This window comes from Gracilinanus agilis, chromosome 2, assembly GCF_016433145.1.
Source record: "Gracilinanus agilis isolate LMUSP501 chromosome 2, AgileGrace, whole genome shotgun sequence".
In the NCBI taxonomy this organism is placed as follows: Eukaryota; Metazoa; Chordata; class Mammalia; order Didelphimorphia; family Didelphidae; genus Gracilinanus; species Gracilinanus agilis.
In genome coordinates this window covers 464117043-464122262 of record NC_058131.1, presented here as the reverse complement: position 1 = coordinate 464122262, position 5220 = coordinate 464117043, and positions in this window count along the sequence as shown.

Genomic DNA, 5220 nt, shown 5'->3' with positions numbered 1-5220 from the left:
TTCTTGTCCCAGCTAATGAATTCAAAGGAAGTTCATCTGGGTAGAGTGGAGTGGAAGGAAGGAAGGAAGGAAGGACAAAGAGAGTGAGAGAGGGAAGAAAATTTCAGGAAAAAAGTAAACCAACAAAAAGAGATCAAACCAAGAGAAGGGGATGAAGCTGACTAATGCTTTTTGGAGGTACCTCTAGTTATGTTTCTACAACTGCAGCTAATCAAAGAGCCAGCTATTCATCACATTGGTTCTGCTCCACTAGCCATACTCCAAATATTTCCAAGGCACTTTCATTACATGTCAACACAACTTTCCCAGATGTACACTCCCTTCTGCATGGGGAATTTCATCAGCAGTACTCTTTGTATGTTTCTAAGGACTGGGATGGTAGAGTAGGAAAAGGAGCTAAGAGTTTGGATGAATAAATCCATACTAAATTCTTAAACCAATAAGATAATCACTGCTACTCACTAAGAGGAGAGAGGTTATCAGTTCTCTGAGAGCTAGTGAGAGTTTGATGTTATCCCAGTTGGATGGAATATTTAATCAAAGGTGGGGTTGAATGATGAACAGGCAGCACTTGATCTTAATTATTGAACAAAGTCAGGAAATTGGGCAGTAGTTAAATGTGTTATACATATTTTTCCTTGGGAGTTGTTTGGCTTCACCAGATAGATTTACTTAAAATGCATATAAACAAGAACTCTTATGCTTTATTTTCTCTCTTTCTCCCATGCTTCGCCTCAGTCAGAACTTAAATAACCAAATTTTATAAAAAGAATAAGTTTTAAGAACGTAAAATCAAAAATTCAGAGATGTTCTGGTAAATTTAATGAGAACTGGAGATACTGGATAAATCTGGATTACAAAAATGGTATTTTTCCCAGATCAATTTTGTTTTTTTCTCTATAATTGTGATATCATCATATAAAATTTTCTCCTCATTCTGTTCACCTTCCTCTGCATCAGTTCATAAAGGTCTTCCTGGTACCCTCTGAAATTGCCCATTTCATCATTTCCTATGGCATAATAATGTTTCATTATCTTCATATACCACAATTTGTTTAGTCATTCTACAATAGGATATATCTATAGTTTCCAATTTGGGATTTCTACCAAAAAAGAGCACTATAAATATTTAGTACATATAGACCTTTCCTCTTTCTTTGATTTCTTTAGTGTATAAGTCTAGTAGTGGTAGTATAATTGGGTCCTTACTTTTGCAGAGTGAAGTCTTGGTAGACACACTTCCAAATACTTTATAGCTTTGGTAGTTACTTTTAATGGAATTTCGCTTTCTAGCTCTTCTTTCAGGAATACTGAAGATTTATGTGGCTTTATTTTATATACTGCCACATTGCTGAGATAAACAATTTCAATTAATTTTACAGGTAACTCAACAGGATTCTTGCTAAGCATGTTATCAGGTAATCTGCACAAAAGTGACAACTTTGTTTACTCTTTTTCCATGCTTATTCACTCAATTTCTTTTTCATGTATGATTTCTATAGCTAGCATCTCTAGCACTACATAAAATAAGGGGCATTGTTGCTTTACTCCTGATCTCAGTAGAAAGACCTTAACTTTTCTCCATTGCATATAATGTTTGCTCTTGGATTTAGATTAATATTTCTTATTATATTAAGGAAAGATCCATATATTCCTATTATTTGAAGAAGACCCTTCTAATTTTCAAATTCTTTTCTCTACCTTCTTAAAAAACTACTCCCACACCTTTTCTGTGTCCTATTCCTATGGGGCCTAATTTTCATCTAGCTGTCAACTTTTTTATAAGGTTTTATGTCTGCTGATAGCTATAAGGCATTACTCTCCCAAGGCTATTTACAATCTAACACCTATCTTTAAAAAAAAAAAAGTCTTTGACCCAAAGGAATGAATCTTAGAATGAATGAAGATTAGACACTCTGACAAGGAGAGAGATCATTTTAATTTGCTCAGACACTCTTCAAATCATATTGTACCTATGGCTACCAGCATTGCTACTCTACTCAGGCATACTTCAAACCAGTAATTCTCTTCTGAAATTTTTATTTACCAAGAGGGATATTTAAAAGTACAGGATTTCTTACTTTACTGAGGGGCAAATGGGGAGGAGGGGACATGTCATGTCAAAAGGGTTACAAATGACAAAATAATGCATTCTTTAATTTCAACACTCCTGATTAATTTCATTTCTGGTTGAAATTAAAATTAAGTTAAGGTTTATTGAGCACCTACAAGGTGTCTAGGCTGCCCTTGCTGGGCTTTAGTCTAAATACTTTTTATACTTCATTCCTGAAAGTGACAGTTGAAATGAGAAATGTAAGATATATATATTTACCTTGACACTGTCTCAGTATGTACACTGCCTGTGTCCAAGGACCAAATATTTAATATCAATCTGACATTGGGTGGGTGGGTGGGAGACTTTATTTTCAGAAATAATAGAATTGCACAAGACTTTACAAAGAGATCAGAAAGAAATGTAAATTGTTAACCTTGAAATTTGCAAGGTAACTTGGTAACCATTAGGAAGAAATCAGATATTATTGAAAAAGCATTTCTTTCCTCTCAAAACATTGAGTACTTACAGCATATATGCACATTTTTAGAAGTAATTATCAATTCTCAAAGATAATATTCACATTATATGATGATGTGGTCACTATGGCAACTAATTTTTTTACAACTAAGAAGTACTTGAATTAATGTTATAAGTTAAGTCTTTTTCAACTGTCTTAAAAATATATTAATTTAGGGGGCAGCTGGGTAGCTCAGTAGATTGAGAGTCAGGCCTAGAGACGGGAGGTCCTAGGTTCAAATCTGGCCTCAGATACTTCCCAGCTGTGTGACCCTGGGCAAGTCACTTGACCCCCATTGCCTACCCTTACCACTCTTCTGCCTTGGAGCCAATACACAGTATTGACTTCAAGACGGAAGGTAAGGGTTTAAAATATATATATATGCATATATATATTAATTTATTTAAGATTAATGAGCACATAGTTTAGACTCTAAAATGTAAATTTTTTATTTTTCAACCAATTCTTACACTCCTAAAAGTCATATCATTTTAGGGCACAGTATATAGATAGATGCCTAGGAATAAAAAATAAAAAGATGTTTAATGAGTCATAAAGAAGCATTCTTTGTTTAAAATGTCTCCTTTCTCTCTGTCTCTGTCTCTCTTCTACCTTGCTCTCCTCTAAGAGGCATGGAGTAGTGGATAAAGAACAGACTTCAATCAGAAAAACTTGAGTTTATGCAATTCTTACCTTGAATAACAACTATCTTGTGACCCTGGACAAGTCTTTGGGCCTTTCAGTATTCTAGGCAATTCTCTAGAACTTTAACTTGCAGAGAAGATCCAAATTTCCTCAACCAATGGGCATCATGAGTCCAGTCCTTATCTCTATCCCCCCCACCTTTTAACTGAAATAAGGCCAGGATTTGCACTCTGTATTCCCAACTCTTTTCTTATTCATTCCCCAGGCAAGTCATATACAGAATTAGTGATAGAATATTTTGTTAGCCTAGTATCAATAGAATAAACATATCTTCTCATTTGTTACTTTATTGGAAGAAAATGAATTATAGAATCAAACCCCAGGTCAGGAGTGGGGAAGGGTTTGTAATGTTCTCTGAAGCCTTACTGATTTGATTTTACAAAATAATAGTGACAGAATGATAATCAGTACACTCAGAGGTCCATTAGCCCACCCTTTCTGATTGCAAAGCATCCTAGAAGTTCCCCATAAATCATATCATTTGACGCAGGTGTTAGTTACCTATCTTACTAGCCACCAAGAGAAAGGACTGCTAAGGATGTGTGGTAATACCTTTCTGGACGATGGATGAGAGAAAGATGGTCTCCAGGACCACAATGACACCAAGGCAGCTGAGCAAGGAGGAAGAAAGACTAGCATACAACTAAGATAAAATGAGAGTATCAGAGAGAAGTTTTGAAGGAGACAAATCATTTGCTGAAACTTTGGGCCGTTCCATACATGTTTCCTGACCCACTCCATACTAATCACCTCCCCACCCTAAATATATATAAAATAGCCTCCATTTGAAGACTCCTGCTTAGAAGTGGAACTTCTTTACTTGATCTCCCACAGAAAATTCTGTTTACCCTTTGGGATCCCAGCCTAAACAATACTCTTCTCTCACCAGAATTCCACTAGGCAAGAAGTCAGAAATTCAGCTGAAGAGAAAGGTCCTGGTCATCTAATGTCTTTTCAATGCCCACCCCCCACCCCCAGTTCTACTTATGAAGTCAATCAAAAAAACTTTTATTCATCATATAGATGACATATTAGAACCAGCTACCAAATATCTACACATGCTCAAAAGTTTACTTGGAAATTGCATCAGCCAAGAATTTTGCACACACTTGTAAGGGCTGGAATCTTTGACCTGTCCCCTCTTACATTCACCATATGCTCTCAGCTTCCTACTGACTTAGGGAGAAGGGAGGAGTCAGGGAACAATTGTTTATTAAGTCCCTACTATGTGCAGGGGACGGACGGGGCTAAGCATTTTATAATAATAATATAATATAATAAATAAAATATAATAATAAAAATAAAAATAAGTATCTCATTTGAGAGAGTGATTCATGAGTTTTCATAGATATAAGTAAAGATGATGGTTTCTTCAAAATCCAAAATTATTTCATGATTTAATAGATCCAGGAATTTTTTTCAATATTCTGATTACTTGGGATACTATACTGGAAAGATCTGCAGGAACTGATACAGAGCAAAATAAGCAGAACTGGGAGAACATTGTACACAGTAATACCAATATTGGATGATGATTATCTGTGAAAACTTGGCTACTCTCAGCAATGCAATGATCTGGGACAATCCTGAAAGACTTATGAAGGGGAATGCTATATACCTCCAGTGAAAGAATTGTTGGAGTCATCTTTCACATCAATGTATCTTTGGTTTTATTTTGGGGTTTTGATTATGTATGACTTTGCTCTTACAACAATGACCAATATGGAAATGTGTTTTACATGACAATAAAAATGAAAAAAAGAAAAGAAAAAATATTTTGTTCACTATATTTCAATGCAATTGATTTCCTTTGTAATTCTAAATATTTTTATTTTAAGACAAGGTCCATAGGCTTTGGAAGGAAGGAAGAAAGGAAGGAAGGAAGGAAGGAAGGAAGGAAGGAAGGAAGGAAGGAAGGTAGGAAGGAAGGAAGGAAGGAAGG